Source organism: Rhamphochromis longiceps, linkage group LG3 (genome assembly GCF_057381845.1).
Source record: "Rhamphochromis longiceps isolate RC_006_pf linkage group LG3, R_longiceps_female_GT1.1, whole genome shotgun sequence".
Taxonomy (NCBI): domain Eukaryota; kingdom Metazoa; phylum Chordata; class Actinopteri; order Cichliformes; family Cichlidae; genus Rhamphochromis; species Rhamphochromis longiceps.
The window spans coordinates 65,987,525-66,002,316 of record NC_140559.1 but is presented as its reverse complement, the minus strand read 5'-3'; the positions used below and the strand labels follow the sequence as shown (position 1 = coordinate 66,002,316).

The 14,792-nt window shown below is 57.4% G+C and overlaps 8 non-coding genes and 3 pseudogenes across 8 annotated transcripts; all 11 read right to left on the bottom strand.

The window, feature by feature from the left end:
- Positions 1-83: 83 nt before the first annotated feature.
- LOC146675990 (5S ribosomal RNA) lies at positions 84-202 on the bottom strand. Its single transcript, XR_014910803.1, has one exon. It is a non-coding gene; the product is annotated as a 5S ribosomal RNA (ribosomal RNA).
- Positions 203-2,020: 1,818 nt separating this feature from the next.
- LOC146675989 (5S ribosomal RNA) lies at positions 2,021-2,139 on the bottom strand. The gene has a single exon (XR_014911034.1). It is a non-coding gene; the product is annotated as a 5S ribosomal RNA (ribosomal RNA).
- Positions 2,140-3,755: 1,616 nt separating this feature from the next.
- Positions 3,756-3,874, bottom strand: LOC146675988 (5S ribosomal RNA). Its single transcript, XR_014910792.1, has one exon. It is a non-coding gene; the product is annotated as a 5S ribosomal RNA (ribosomal RNA).
- Positions 3,875-5,050: 1,176 nt separating this feature from the next.
- On the bottom strand, positions 5,051-5,169 carry LOC146675987 (5S ribosomal RNA). The gene has a single exon (XR_014911033.1). It is a non-coding gene; the product is annotated as a 5S ribosomal RNA (ribosomal RNA).
- Positions 5,170-6,425: 1,256 nt separating this feature from the next.
- Positions 6,426-6,544, bottom strand: LOC146675986 (5S ribosomal RNA; annotated as a pseudogene).
- Positions 6,545-7,839: 1,295 nt separating this feature from the next.
- LOC146675985 (5S ribosomal RNA) lies at positions 7,840-7,958 on the bottom strand (annotated as a pseudogene).
- Positions 7,959-8,979: 1,021 nt separating this feature from the next.
- Positions 8,980-9,098, bottom strand: LOC146675984 (5S ribosomal RNA). Its single transcript, XR_014911032.1, has one exon. It is a non-coding gene; the product is annotated as a 5S ribosomal RNA (ribosomal RNA).
- An 863-nt stretch (positions 9,099-9,961) lies between these two features.
- On the bottom strand, positions 9,962-10,080 carry LOC146675983 (5S ribosomal RNA). The gene has a single exon (XR_014911031.1). It is a non-coding gene; the product is annotated as a 5S ribosomal RNA (ribosomal RNA).
- A 1,181-nt stretch (positions 10,081-11,261) lies between these two features.
- LOC146675982 (5S ribosomal RNA) lies at positions 11,262-11,380 on the bottom strand (annotated as a pseudogene).
- A 1,495-nt stretch (positions 11,381-12,875) lies between these two features.
- Positions 12,876-12,994, bottom strand: LOC146675981 (5S ribosomal RNA). Its single transcript, XR_014911029.1, has one exon. It is a non-coding gene; the product is annotated as a 5S ribosomal RNA (ribosomal RNA).
- Positions 12,995-13,894: 900 nt separating this feature from the next.
- LOC146675980 (5S ribosomal RNA) lies at positions 13,895-14,013 on the bottom strand. The gene has a single exon (XR_014911028.1). It is a non-coding gene; the product is annotated as a 5S ribosomal RNA (ribosomal RNA).
- Between the last annotated feature and the right edge of the window lie 779 nt (positions 14,014-14,792).

Here is a 14,792-nt window from a genome sequence, read left to right as displayed (position 1 = left end):
CCCTCATTAATGGGCAGCTGCTTTTGGTCTTTTAATACACCCCTTCTCTGGATCAAAAGCGGTTCAATGACATGAAAAGGAAAGGCTTACAGCACCAGGTATTCCCAGGTAGTCTCCCATCCAAGTACTAACCAAGCCCAGCCCTGCTTAGCTTCCGAGATCAGACGAGGTCGGGCGTGCTCAGGGTGGTATGGCCGTAAGCTGCTGGCTCCAGCACAATGTCTCAATTTATGGATTCAAGTGATTAGGTGGCAAGTACCTGAAGTTACGAAGACAATCCTATAACCATACCTGCATGTTTGCATAATACCCTAACCCAAAGGCTCAGTTTGGCATTTATCCAACAGCACAGGCCCTGGATTGTTGAAGATGGCCTCAGGAACCAGCACAGGGCCTGGTGTGTTGTACATGGCCACAGCAAGCAGCACAGGGCCTGGTTTGGTGAAGATGGCCTCGGCCAGAAGCGCAGGGCCTGGTGTGAAGTGAGTGGCCTGAACAAGAGCAACAGGCCTTGGTGTGGTGTAAGTGGCCTCAGCCAGCAGCCACAGGCCCTGGTGTGGTGTAAGTCGCCTCAGCCAGAAGCCACAGGCACTGGTGTGGTGTAAGTGGCCTCAGCCAGCAGCAAAAGGGCCCTGGTGTGGTGTAAGTGGCCTCAGCCAGCAGCCACAGGCCCTGGTGTGGTGTAAGTCGCCTCAGCCAGAAGCCACAGGCACTGGTGTGGTGTAAGTGGCCTCATCCAGCAGCAAAAGGGCCCTGGTGTGGTGTAAGTGGCCTCAGCCAACAGCCACAGGCCCTGGTGTGGTGTAGGTGGACTCAGCCAGCAGCCACAGGCCCTGGTGTGGTGTAAGTGGCCTCAGCCAGTGCCACAGGCCCTGGTGTGGTGTAAGTGGCCTGAGCAAGAGCCACAGGCCCTGGTGTGGTGTAAGTGGCCTGAGCAAGAGCCACAGACCCTGGTGTGGTGTAATTGGCCTCAATAGCAACTAATGCCCTGGTGTGGTGTAGGTGGCCTCAGCCAGCAGCCACAGGCCCTGGTGTGGTGTAGGTGGCCTCAGCCAGCAGCCACAGGCCCTGGTGTGGTGTAAGTGGCCTCAGCCAGAAGCCACAGGCACTGCTGTGGTGTAAGTGGCCTCAGCCAGCAGCAAAAGGGCCCTGGTGTGGTGTAAGTCGCCTCAGCCAGCAGCCACAGGCCCTGGTGTGGTGTAAGTGGCCTCAGCCAGAAGCCACAGGCACTGGTGTGGTGTAAGTGGCCTCAGCCAGCAGCAAAAGGGCCCTGGTGTGGTGTAGGTGGCCTCAGCCAGCAGCCACAGGCCCTGGTGTGGTGTAAGTGGCCTCAGCCAGTGCCACAGGCCCTGGTGTGGTGTAAGTGGCCTGAGCAAGAGCCACAGGCCCTGGTGTGGTGTAATTGGCCTCAGCCAGCAGCCACAGGCCCTGGTGTGGTGTAAGTGGCCTCAGCCAGAAGCCACAGGCACTGGTGTGGTGTAAGTGGCCTCAGCCAGCAGCCACAGGCCCTGGTTTGGTGTAGGTGGCCTCAGCCAGCAGCCACAGGCCCTGGTGTGGTGTAAGTGGCCTCAGCCAGTGCCACAGGCCCTGGTGTGGTGTAAGTGGCCTGAGCAAGAGCCACAGGCCCTGGTGTGGTGTAAGTGGCCTCAGCCAGTGCCACAGGCCCTGGTGTGGTGTAATTGGCCTCAGCCAGCAGCCACAGGCCCTGGTGTGGTGTAGGTGGCCTCAGCCAGCAGCCACAGGCCCTGGTGTGGTGTAAGTGGCCTCAGCCAGCAGCCACAGGCCCTGGTGTGGTGTAAGTGGCCTCAGCCAGAGCCACAGGCCCTGATGTGGTGTAAGTGGCCCCAGCCGGTCACTCAGGCCCTTGTGTGGTGTAGGTTGCATCAGCTAGCAGCACAAGACATTGGAAAAGAGCCAAAAGCAGTGTCGTTAATGTGCCCTCATTAATGGGCAGCTGCTTTTGGTCTTTTAATACACCCCTTCTCTGGATCAAAAGCGGTTCAATGACATGAAAATGAAAGGCTTACAGCACCAGGTATTCCCAGGCAGTCTCCCATCCAAGTACTAACCAAGCCCAGCCCTGCTTAGCTTCCGAGATCAGACGAGGTCGGGCGTGCTCAGGGTGGTATGGCCGTAAGCTGCTGGCCCCAGCACAATGTCTCAATTTATGGATTCAAGTGATTAGGTGGCAAGTACCTGAAGTTACGAAGACAATCCTATAACCATACCTGCATGTTTGCATAATACCCTAACCCAAAGGCTCAGTTTGGCATTTATCCAACAGCACAGGCCCTGGATTGTTGAAGATGGCCTCAAGAACCAGCACGGGACCTGGTGTGTTTTACATGGCCACAGCAAGCAGCACAGGGCCTGGTTTGGTGAAGATGGCCTCGGCCAGAAGCGCAGGGCCTGGTGTGATGTGAGTGGCCTGAGCAAGAGCAACAGGCCTTGGTGTGGTGTAAGTGGCCTCAGCCAGCAGCCACAGGCCCTGGTGTGGTGTAAGTCGCCTCAGCCAGAAGCCACAGGCACTGGTGTGGTGTAAGTGGCCTCAGCCAGCAGCCACAGGCCCTGGTGTGGTGTAGGTGGCCTCAGCCAGCAGCCACAGGCCCTGGTGTGGTGTAAGTGGCCTCAGCCAGCAGCCACAGGCCCTGGTGTGGTGTAAGTGGCCTCAGCCAGTGCCACAGGCCCTGGTGTGGTGTAAGTGGCCTGAGCAAGAGCCACAGACCCTGGTGTGGTGTAATTGGCCTCAGCCAGCAGCCACAGGCCCTGGTGTGGTGTAAGTCGCCTCAGCCAGAAGCCACAGGCACTGGTGTGGTGTAAGTGGCCTCAGCCAGCAGCAAAAGGGCCCTGGTGTGGTTTAAGTCGCCTCAGCCAGCAGCCACAGGCCCTGGTGTGGTGTAGGTGGCCTCAGCCAGCAGCCACAGGCCCTGGTGTGGTGTAAGTGGCCACAGCAAGCAGCACAGGGCCTGGTTTGGTGAAGATGGCCTCGGCCAGAAGCGCAGGGCCTGGTGTGATGTGAGTGGCCTGAGCAAGAGCCACAGGTCTTGGTGTGGTGTAAGTGGCCTCAGCCAGCAGCCACAGGCCCTGGTGTGGTGTAAGTCGCCTCAGCCAGAAGCCACAGGCACTGGTGTGGTGTAAGTGGCCTCAGCCAGCAGCAAAAGGGCCCTGGTGTGGTGTAAGTGGCCTCAGCCAGCAGCCACAGGCCCTGGTGTGGTGTAGGTGGCCTCAGCCAGCAGCCACAGGCCCTGGTGTGGTGTAAGTGGCCTCAGCCAGCAGCCACAGGCCCTGGTGTGGTGTAAGTGGCCTCAGCCAGTGCCACAGGCCCTGGTGTGGTGTAAGTGGCCTGAGCAAGAGCCACAGACCCTGGTGTGGTGTAAGTGGCCTGAGCAAGAGCCACAGACCCTGGTGTGGTGTAATTGGCCTCAATAGCAACTAATGCCATGGTGTGGTGTAGGTGGCCTCAGCCAGCAGCCACAGGCCCTGGTGTGGTGTAAGTGGCCTCAGCCAGCAGCCACAGGCCCTGGTGTGGTGTAAGTGGCCTCAGCCAGAGCCACAGGCCCTGATGTGGTGTAAGTGGCCCCAGCCGGTCACTCAGGCCCTTGTGTGGTGTAGGTTGCATCAGCTAGCAGCACAAGACATTGGAAAAGAGCCAAAAGCAGTGTCGTTAATGTGCCCTCATTAATGGGCAGCTGCTTTTGGTCTTTTAATACACCCCTTCTCTGGATCAAAAGCGGTTCAATGACATGAAAATGAAAGGCTTACAGCACCAGGTATTCCCAGGTAGTCTCCCATCCAAGTACTAACCAAGCCCAGCCCTGCTTAGCTTCCGAGATCAGACGAGGTCGGGCGTGCTCAGGGTGGTATGGCCGTAAGCTGCTGGCTCCAGCACAATGTCTCAATTTATGGATTCAAGTGATTAGGTGGCAAGTACCTGAAGTTACGAAGACAATCCTATAACCATACCTGCATGTTTGCATAATACCCTAACCCAAAGGCTCAGTTTGGCATTTATCCAACAGCACAGGCCCTGGATTGTTGAAGATGGCCTCAGGGACCAGCACAGGGCCTGGTGTGTTGTACATGGCCACAGCAAGCAGCACAGGGCCTGGTTTGGTGAAGATGGCCTCGGCCAGAAGCGCAGGGCCTGGTGTGATGTGAGTGGCCTGAGCAAGAGCAACAGGCCTTGGTGTGGTGTAAGTGGCCTCAGCCAGCAGCCACAGGCCCTGGTGTGGTGTAAGTCGCCTCAGCCAGAAGCCACAGGCACTGGTGTGGTGTAAGTGGCCTCAGCCAGCAGCAAAAGGGCCCTGGTGTGGTGTAAGTGGCCTCAGCCAGCAGCCACAGGCCCTGGTGTGGTGTAGGTGGCCTCAGCCAGCAGCCACAGGCCCTGGTGTGGTGTAAGTGGCCTCAGCCAGTGCCACAGGCCCTGGTGTGGTGTAAGTGGCCTGAGCAAGAGCCACAGACCCTGGTGTGGTGTAATTGGCCTCAATAGCAACTAATGCCCTGGTGTGGTGTAGGTGGCCTCAGCCAGCAGCCACAGGCCCTGGTGTGGTGTAAGTGGCCTCAGCCAGCAGCCACAGGCCCTGGTGTGGTGTAAGTGGCCTCAGCCAGTGCCACAGGCCCTGGTGTGGTGTAAGTGGCCTGAGCAAGAGCCACAGGCCCTGGTGTGGTGTAAGTGGCCTGAGCAAGAGCCACAGACCCTGGTGTGGTGTAATTGGCCTCAATAGCAACTAATGCCCTGGTGTGGTGTAGGTGGCCTCAGCCAGCAGCCACAGGCCCTGGTGTGGTGTAAGTGGCCTCAGCCAGCAGCCACAGGCCCTGGTGTGGTGTAAGTGGCCTCAGCCAGAGCCACAGGCCCTGATGTGGTGTAAGTGGCCCCAGCCGGTCACTCAGGCCCTTGTGTGGTGTAGGTTGCATCAGCTAGCAGCACAAGACATTGGAAAAGAGCCAAAAGCAGTGTCGTTAATGTGCCCTCATTAATGGGCAGCTGCTTTTGGTCTTTTAATACACCCCTTCTCTGGATCAAAAGCGGTTCAATGACATGAAAATGAAAGGCTTACAGCACCAGGTATTCCCAGGCAGTCTCCCATCCAAGTACTAACCAAGCCCAGCCCTGCTTAGCTTCCGAGATCAGACGAGGTCGGGCGTGCTCAGGGTGGTATGGCCGTAAGCTGCTGGCTCCAGCACAATGTCTCAATTTATGGATTCAAGTGATTAGGTGGCAAGTACCTGAAGTTACGAAGACAATCCTATAACCATACCTGCATGTTTGCATAATACCCTAACCCAAAGGCTCAGTTTGGCATTTATCCAACAGCACAGGCCCTGGATTGTTGAAGATGGCCTCAGGAACCAGCACAGGGCCTGGTGTGTTGTACATGGCCACAGCAAGCAGCACAGGGCCTGGTTTGGTGAAGATGGCCTCGGCCAGAAGCGCAGGGCCTGGTGTGATGTGAGTGGCCTGAGCAAGAGCAACAGGCCTTGGTGTGGTGTAAGTGGCCTCAGCCAGCAGCCACAGGCCCTGGTGTGGTGTAAGTCGCCTCAGCCAGAAGCCACAGGCACTGGTGTGGTGTAAGTGGCCTCAGCCAGCAGCCACAGGCCCTGGTGTGGTGTAAGTGGCCTCAGCCAGTGCCACAGGCCCTGGTGTGGTGTAAGTGGCCTGAGCAAGAGCCACAGGCCCTGGTGTGGTGTAAGTGGCCTGAGCAAGAGCCACAGGCCCTGGTGTGGTGTAATTGGCCTCAATAGCAACTAATGCCCTGGTGTGGTGTAGGTGGCCTCAGCCAGCAGCCACAGGCCCTGGTGTGGTGTAAGTTGCCTCAGCCAGCAGCCACAGGCCCTGGTGTGGTGTAAGTGGCCTCAGCCAGAAGCCACAGGCACTGGTGTGGTGTAAGTGGCCTCAGCCAGCAGCAAAAGGGCCCTGGTGTGGTGTAAGTCGCCTCAGCCAGCAGCCACAGGCCCTGGTGTGGTGTAGGTGGCCTCAGCCAGTGCCACAGGCCCTGGTGTGGTGTAAGTGGCCTCAGCCAGTGCCACAGGCCCTGGTGTGGTGTAAGTGGCCTGAGCAAGAGCCACAGGCCCTGGTGTGGTGTAAGTGGCCTCAGCCAGTGCCACAGGCCCTGGTGTGGTGTAATTGGCCTCAGCCAGCAGCCACAGGCCCTGGTGTGGTGTAAGTGGCCTCAGCCAGCAGCCACAGGCCCTGGTGTGGTGTAAGTGGCCTCAGCCAGAGCCACAGGCCCTGATGTGGTGTAAGTGGCCCCAGCCGGTCACTCAGGCCCTTGTGTGGTGTAGGTTGCATCAGCTAGCAGCACAAGACATTGGAAAAGAGCCAAAAGCAGTGTCGTTAATGTGCCCTCATTAATGGGCAGCTGCTTTTAGTCTTTTAATACACCCCTTCTCTGGATCAAAAGCGGTTCAATGACATGAAAATGAAAGGCTTACAGCAGCAGGTATTGCCAGGCAGTCTCCCATCCAAGTACTAACCAAGCCAAGCCCTGCTTAGCTTCCGAGATCAGACGAGGTCGGGCGTGCTCAGGGTGGTATGGCCGTAAGCTGCTGGCTCCAGCACAATGTCTCAATTTATGGATTCAAGTGATTAGGTGGCAAGTACCTGAAGTTACGAAGACAATCCTATAACCATACCTGCATGTTTGCATAATACCCTAACCCAAAGGCTCAGTTTGGCATTTATCCAACAGCACAGGCCCTGGATTGTTGAAGATGGCCTCAGGGACCAGCACAGGGCCTGGTGTGTTGTACATGGCCACAGCAAGCAGCACAGGGCCTGGTTTGGTGAAGATGGCCTCGGCCAGAAGCGCAGGGCCTGGTGTGATGTGAGTGGCCTGAGCAAGAGCAACAGGCCTTGGTGTGGTGTAAGTGGCCTCAGCCAGCAGCCACAGGCCCTGGTGTGGTGTAAGTGGCCTGAGCAAGAGCCACAGGCCTTGGTGTGGTGTAAGTGGCCTCAGCCAGCAGCCACAGGCCCTGGTGTGGTGTAAGTCGCCTCAGCCAGAAGCCACAGGCACTGGTGTGGTGTAAGTGGCCTCAGCCAGCAGCAAAAGGGCCCTGGTGTGGTGTAAGTGGCCTCAGCCAGCAGCCACAGGCCCTGGTGTGGTGTAGGTGGCCTCAGCCAGCAGCCACAGGCCCTGGTGTGGTGTAAGTGGCCTCAGCCAGCAGCCACAGGCCCTGGTGTGGTGTAAGTGGCCTCAGCCAGCAGCCACAGGCCCTGGTGTGGTGTAAGTGGCCTCAGCCAGTGCCACAGGCCCTGGTGTGGTGTAAGTGGCCTGAGCAAGAGCCACAGACCCTGGTGTGGTGTAATTGGCCTCAGCCAGCAGCCACAGGCCCTGGTGTGGTGTAAGTCGCCTCAGCTAGAAGACACAGGCACTGGTGTGGTGTAAGTGGCCTCAGCCAGCAGCAAAAGGGCCCTGGTGTGGTGTAAGTCGCCTCAGCCAGCAGCCACAGGCCCTGGTGTGGTGTAGGTGGCCTCAGCCAGCAGCCACAGGCCCTGGTGTGGTGTAAGTGGCCTCAATAGCAACTAAGGCCCTGGTGTGGTGTAAGTGGCTTCAGCCAGCAGCCACAGGCTCTGTTGTGGTGTAACTGGCCTCAGCCAGCAGCCACAGGCCCTGGTGTGGTGTAAGTGGCCTCAGCCAGAGCCACAGGCCCTGATGTGGTGTAAGTGGCCCCAGCCGGTCACTCAGGCCCTTGTGTGGTGTAGGTTGCATCAGCTAGCAGCACAAGACATTGGAAAAGAGCCAAAAGCAGTGTCGTTAATGTGCCCTCATTAATGGGTAGCTGCTTTTTGTCTTTTAATACACCCCTTCTCTGGATCAAAAGCGGTTCAATGACATGAAAGGCTTACTGCACCAGGTATTCCCAGGCAGTCTCCCATCCAAGTACTAACCAAGCCCAGCCCTGCTTAGCTTCCGAGATCAGACGAGGTCGGGCGTGCTCAGGGTGGTATGGCCGTAAGCTGCTGGCTCCAGCACAATGTCTCAATTTATGGATTCAAGTGATTAGGTGGCAAGTACCTGAAGTTACGAAGACAATCCTATAACCATACCTGCATGTTTGCATAATACCCTAACCCAAAGGCTCAGTTTGGCATTTATCCAACAGCACAGGCCCTGGATTGTTGAAGATGGCCTCAGGAACCAGCACAGGGCCTGGTGTGTTGTACATGGCCACAGCAAGCAGCACAGGGCCTGGTTTGGTGAAGATGGCCTCGGCCAGAAGCGCAGGGCCTGGTGTGATGTGAGTGGCCTGAGCAAGAGCAACAGGCCTTGGTGTGGTGTAAGTGGCCTCAGCCAGCAGCCACAGGCCCTGGTGTGGTGTAAGTCGCCTCAGCCAGAAGCCACAGGCACTGGTGTGGTGTAAGTGGCCTCAGCCAGCAGCAAAAGGGCCCTGGTGTGGTGTAAGTGGCCTCAGCCAGCAGCCACAGGCCCTGGTGTGGTGTAGGTGGCCTCAGCCAGCAGCCACAGGCCCTGGTGTGGTGTAAGTGGCCTCAGCCAGTGCCACAGGCCCTGGTGTGGTGTAAGTGGCCTGAGCAAGAGCCACAGGCCCTGGTGTGGTGTAAGTGGCCTGAGCAAGAGCCACAGGCCCTGGTGTGGTGTAAGTGGCCTGAGCAAGAGCCACAGACCCTGGTGTGGTGTAATTGGCCTCAGCCAGCAGCCACAGGCCCTGGTGTCGTGTAGGTGGCCTCAGCCAGCAGCCACAGGCCCTGGTGTGGTGTAAGTGGCCTCAGCCAGCAGCCACAGGCCCTGGTGTGGTGTAAGTGGCCTCAGCCAGAGCCACAGGCCCTGATGTGGTGTAAGTGGCCCCAGCCGGTCACTCAGGCCCTTGTGTGGTGTAGGTTGCATCAGCTAGCAGCACAAGACATTGGAAAAGAGCCAAAAGCAGTGTCGTTAATGTGCCCTCATTAATGGGCAGCTGCTTTTGGTCTTTTAATACACCCCTTCTCTGGATCAAAAGCGGTTCAATGACATGAAAATGAAAGGCTTACAGCACCAGGTATTCCCAGGCAGTCTCCCATCCAAGTACTAACCAAGCCCAGCCCTGCTTAGCTTCCGAGATCAGACGAGGTCGGGCGTGCTCAGGGTGGTATGGCCGTAAGCTGCTGGCGACAGCACAATGTCTCAATTTATGGATTCAAGTGATTAGGTGGCAAGTACCTGAAGTTACGAAGACAATCCTATAACCATACCTGCATGTTTGCATAATACCCTAACCCAAAGGCTCAGTTTGGCATTTATCCAACAGCACAGGCCCTGGATTGTTGAAGATGGCCTCAGGGACCAGCACAGGGCCTGGTGTGTTGTACATGGCCACAGCAAGCAGCACAGGGCCTGGTTTGGTGAAGATGGCCTCGGCCAGAAGCGCAGGGCCTGGTGTGATGTGAGTGGCCTGAGCAAGAGCAACAGGCCTTGGTGTGGTGTAAGTGGCCTCAGCCAGCAGCCACAGGCCCTGGTGTGGTGTAAGTTGCCTCAGCTAGAAGACACAGGCACTGGTGTAGTGTAAGTGGCCTCAGCCAGCAGCAAAAGGGCCCTGGTGTGGTGTAAGTCGCCTCAGCCAGCAGCCACAGGCCCTGGTGTGGTGTAGGTGGCCTCAGCCAGCAGCCACAGGCCCTGGTGTGGTGTAAGTGGCCTCAATAGCAACTAAGGCCCTGGTGTGGTGTAAGTGGCTTCAGCCAGCAGCCACAGGCTCTGTTGTGGTGTAACTGGCCTCAGCCAGCAGCCACAGGCCCTGGTGTGGTGTAAGTGGCCTCAGCCAGAGCCACAGGCCCTGATGTGGTGTAAGTGGCCCCAGCCGGTCACTCAGGCCCTGGTGTGGTGTAGGTGGCATCAGCTAGCAGCACAAGACATTGGAAAAGAGCCAAAAGCAGTGTCGTTAATGTGCCCTCATTAATGGGCAGCTGCTTTTGGTCTTTTAATACACCCCTTCTCTGGATCAAAAGCGGTTCAATGACATGAAAATGAAAGGCTTACAGCACCAGGTATTCCCAGGCAGTCTCCCATCCAAGTACTAACCAAGCCCAGCCCTGCTTAGCTTCCGAGATCAGACGAGGTCGGGCGTGCTCAGGGTGGTATGGCCGTAAGCTGCTGGCCCCAGCACAATGTCTCAATTTATGGATTCAAGTGATTAGGTGGCAAGTACCTGAAGTTACGAAGACAATCCTATAACCATACCTGCATGTTTGCATAATACCCTAACCCAAGGGCTCAGTTTGGCATTTATCCAACAGCACAGGCCCTGGATTGTTGAAGATGGCCTCAGGAACCAGCACAGGGCCTGGTGTGTTGTACATGGCCACAGCAAGCAGCACAGGGCCTGGTTTGGTGAAGATGGCCTCGGCCAGAAGCGCAGGGCCTGGTGTGATGTGAGTGGCCTGAGCAAGAGCAACAGGCCTTGGTGTGGTGTAAGTGGCCTCAGCCAGCAGCCACAGGCCCTGGTGTGGTGTAAGTCGCCTCAGCCAGAAGCCACAGGCACTGGTGTGGTGTAAGTGGCCTCAGCCAGCAGCAAAAGAGCCCTGGTGTGGTGTAAGTGGCCTCAGCCAGCAGCCACAGGCCCTGGTGTGGTGTAGGTGGCCTCAGCCAGCAGCCACAGGCCCTGGTGTGGTGTAAGTGGCCTCAGCCAGTGCCACAGGCCCTGGTGTGGTGTAAGTGGCCTCAGCCAGTGCCACAGGCCCTGGTGTGGTGTAAGTGGCCTGAGCAAGAGCCACAGACCCTGGTGTGGTGTAATTGGCCTCAGCCAGCAGCCACAGGCCCTGGTGTGGTGTAAGTTGCCTCAGCTAGAAGACACAGGCACTGGTGTGGTGTAAGTGGCCTCAGCCAGCAGCAAAAGGGCCCTGGTGTGGTGTAAGTCGCCTCAGCCAGCAGCCACAGGCCCTGGTGTGGTGTAGGTGGCCTCAGCCAGCAGCCACAGGCCCTGGTGTGGTGTAAGTGGCCTCAATAGCAACTAAGGCCCTGGTGTGGTGTAAGTGGCTTCAGCCAGCAGCCACAGGCTCTGTTGTGGTGTAACTGGCCTCAGCCAGCAGCCACAGGCCCTGGTGTGGTGTAAGTGGCCTCAGCCAGAGCCACAGGCCCTGATGTGGTGTAAGTGGCCCCAGCCGGTCACTCAGGCCCTGGTGTGGTGTAGGTGGCATCAGCTAGCAGCACAAGACATTGGAAAAGAGCCAAAAGCAGTGTCGTTAATGTGCCCTCATTAATGGGCAGCTGCTTTTGGTCTTTTAATACACCCCTTCTCTGGATCAAAAGCGGTTCAATGACATGAAAATGAAAGGCTTACAGCACCAGGTATTCCCAGGCAGTCTCCCATCCAAGTACTAACCAAGCCAAGCCCTGCTTAGCTTCCGAGATCAGACGAGGTCGGGCGTGCTCAGGGTGGTATGGCCGTAAGCTGCTGGCCCCAGCACAATGTCTCAATTTATGGATTCAAGTGATTAGGTGGCAAGTACCTGAAGTTACGAAGACAATCCTATAACCATACCTGCATGTTTGCATAATACCCTAACCCAAAGGCTCAGTTTGGCATTTATCCAACAGCACAGGCCCTGGATTGTTGAAGATGGCCTCAGGAACCAGCACAGGACCTGGTTTGGTGAAGATGGCCTCGGCCAGAAGCGCAGGGCCTGGTGTGAAGTGAGTGGCCTGAGCAAGAGCAACAGGCCTTGGTGTGGTGTAAGTGGCCTCAGCCAGCAGCCACAGGCCCTGGTGTGGTGTAAGTCGCCTCAGCCAGCAGCCACAGGCACTGGTGTGGTGTAAGTGGCCTCAGCCAGCAGCAAAAGGGCCCTGGTGTGGTGTAAGTGGCCTCAGCCAGCAGCCACAGGCCCTGGTGTGGTGTAGGTGGCCTCAGCCAGCAGCCACAGGCCCTGGTGTGGTGTAAGTGGCCTCAGCCAGCAGCCACAGGCCCTGGTGTGGTGTAAGTGGCCTCAGCCAGCAGCCACAGGCCCTGGTGTGGTGTAAGTGGCCTCAGCCAGTGCCACAGGCCCTGGATTGTTGAAGATGGCCTCAGGGACCAGCACAGGGCCTGGTGTGTTGTACATGGCCACAGCAAGCAGCACAGGGCCTGGTTTGGTGAAGATGGCCTCGGCCAGAAGCGCAGGGCCTGGTGTGATGTGAGTGGCCTGAGCAAGAGCAACAGGCCTTGGTGTGGTGTAAGTGGCCTCAGCCAGCAGCCACAGGCCCTGGTGTGGTGTAAGTGGCCTGAGCAAGAGCCACAGACCCTGGTGTGGTGTAATTGGCCTCAGCCAGCAGCCACAGGCCCTGGTGTGGTGTAAGTGGCCTCAGCCAGAAGCCACAGGCACTGGTGTGGTGTAAGTGGCCTCAGCCAGCAGCAAAAGGGCCCTGGTGTGGTTTAAGTCGCCTCAGCCAGCAGCCACAGGCCCTGGTGTGGTGTAGGTGGCCTCAGCCAGCAGCCACAGGCCCTGGTGTGGTGTAAGTGGCCACAGCAAGCAGCACAGGGCCTGGTTTGGTGAAGATGGCCTCGGCCAGAAGCGCAGGGCCTGGTGTGATGTGAGTGGCCTGAGCAAGAGCCACAGGCCCTGGTGTGGTGTAAGTGGCCTGAGCAAGAGCCACAGACCCTGGTGTGGTGTAATTGGCCTCAATAGCAACTAATGCCCTGGTGTGGTGTAGGTGGCCTCAGCCAGCAGCCACAGGCCCTGGTGTGGTGTAAGTGGCCTCAGCCAGAGCCACAGGCCCTGATGTGGTGTAAGTGGCCCCAGCCGGTCACTCAGGCCCTTGTGTGGTGTAGGTTGCATCAGCTAGCAGCACAAGACATTGGAAAAGAGCCAAAAGCAGTGTCGTTAATGTGCCCTCATTAATGGGCAGCTGCTTTTGGTCTTTTAATAAACCCCTTCTCTGGATCAAAAGCGGTTCAATGACATGAAAATGAAAGGCTTACAGCACCAGGTATTCCCAGGCAGTCTCCCATCCAAGTACTAACCAAGCCCAGCCCTGCTTAGCTTCCGAGATCAGACGAGGTCGGGCGTGCTCAGGGTGGTATGGCCGTAAGCTGCTGGCTCCAGCACAATGTCTCAATTTATGGATTCAAGTGATTAGGTGGCAAGTACCTGAAGTTACGAAGACAATCCTATAACCATACCTGCATGTTTGCATAATACCCTAACCCAAAGGCTCAGTTTGGCATTTATCCAACAGCACAGGCCCTGGATTGTTGAAGATGGCCTCAGGAACCAGCACAGGGCCTGGTGTGTTGTACATGGCCACAGCAAGCAGCACAGGGCCTGGTTTGGTGAAGATGGCCTCGGCCAGAAGCGCAGGGCCTGGTGTGATGTGAGTGGCCTGAGCAAGAGCAACAGGCCTTGGTGTGGTGTAAGTGGCCTCAGCCAGCAGCCACAGGCCCTGGTGTGGTGTAAGTCGCCTCAGCCAGAAGCCACAGGCACTGGTGTGGTGTAAGTGGCCTCAGCCAGCAGCCACAGGCCCTGGTGTGGTGTAAGTGGCCTCAGCCAGTGCCACAGGCCCTGGTGTGGTGTAAGTGGCCTGAGCAAGAGCCACAGGCCCTGGTGTGGTGTAAGTGGCCTGAGCAAGAGCCACAGGCCCTGGTGTGGTGTAATTGGCCTCAATAGCAACTAATGCCCTGGTGTGGTGTAGGTGGCCTCAGCCAGCAGCCACAGGCCCTGGTGTGGTGTAAGTTGCCTCAGCCAGCAGCCACAGGCCCTGGTGTGGTGTAAGTGGCCTCAGCCAGCAGCCACAGGCCCTGATGTGGTGTAAGTGGCCCCAGCCGGTCACTCAGGCCCTTGTGTGGTGTAGGTTGCATCAGCTAGCAGCACAAGACATTGGAAAAGAGCCAAAAGCAGTGTCGTTAATGTGCCCTCATTAATGGGCAGCTGCTTTTGGTCTTTTAATACACCCCTTCTCTGGATCAAAAGCGGTTCAATGACATGAAAATGAAAGGCTTACAGCACCAGGTATTCCCAGGCAGTCTCCCATCCAAGTACTAACCAAGCCCAGCCCTGCTTAGCTTCCGAGATCAGACGAGGTCGGGCGTGCTCAGGGTGGTATGGCCGTAAGCTGCTGGCTCCAGCACAATGTCTCAATTTATGGATTCAAGTGATTAGGTGGCAAGTACCTGAAGTTACGAAGACAATCCTATAACCATACCTGCATGTTTGCATAATACCCTAACCCAAAGGCTCAGTTTGGCATTTATCCAACAGCACAGGCCCTGGATTGTTGAAGATGGCCTCAGGGACCAGCACAGGGCCTGGTGTGTTGTACATGGCCACAGCAAGCAGCACAGGGCCTGGTTTGGTGAAGATGGCCTCGGCCAGAAGCGCAGGGCCTGGTGTGATGTGAGTGGCCTGAGCAAGAGCAACAGGCCTTGGTGTGGTGTAAGTGGCCTCAGCCAGCAGCCACAGGCCCTGGTGTGGTGTAAGTGGCCTGAGCAAGAGCCACAGACCCTGGTGTGGTGTAATTGGCCTCAGCCAGCAGCCACAGGCCCTGGTGTGGTGTAAGTCGCCTCAGCCAGAAGCCACAGGCACTGGTGTGGTGTAAGTGGCCTCAGCCAGCAGCAAAAGGGCCCTGGTGTGGTTTAAGTCGCCTCAGCCAGCAGCCACAGGCCCTGGTGTGGTGTAGGTGGCCTCAGCCAGCAGCCACAGGCCCTGGTGTGGTGTAAGTGGCCACAGCAAGCAGCACAGGGCCTGGTTTGGTGAAGATGGCCTCGGCCAGAAGCGCAGGGCCTGGTGTGATGTGAGTGGCCTGAGCAAGAGCCACAGGCCTTGGTGTGGTGTAAGTGGCCTCAGCCAGCAGCCACAGGCCCTGGTGTGGTGTAAGTCGCCTCAGCCAGAAGCC